Consider the following 372-nt stretch of genomic DNA (forward strand, 5'->3'; position numbering starts at 1 on the left):
GGGCGGCGCCGGCGGCGCCGGCGACGGCGCCGGCGACGAGGGCCGCGGCGGCGACGGTCCGGCGAACCTCCGGTCGAGCGGCGACGGCTCCGGCGCCCGCCTCCGCGGCGCGGCGAGCTCCCGCTCGAGGCGCGCCTCGTCGACGGCGTCGGCGAGCTCGCGCTCGAGCCGCATCGCCATCGTCGAGACGTCCTCGTCGTCGTCCAGCGACGGGAGCATGGGCAGCTCGGGCCGCGCGGCCGCCGGTTCCTCGCGCAGGGACGCGACGCGCCGCTGGAGGCGCTCCGCGCGCGCCGCGAACTCGTCGGCGTCGACGGGGGCCTCGCGCGGGTCCTCGGCCGGGAGCGGCGAGCGCCCCGGCGGCTGCCACGC

Source organism: Aureococcus anophagefferens (assembly GCF_000186865.1).
Source record: "Aureococcus anophagefferens unplaced genomic scaffold AURANscaffold_20, whole genome shotgun sequence".
Classification (NCBI taxonomy): Eukaryota; class Pelagophyceae; order Pelagomonadales; family Pelagomonadaceae; genus Aureococcus; species Aureococcus anophagefferens.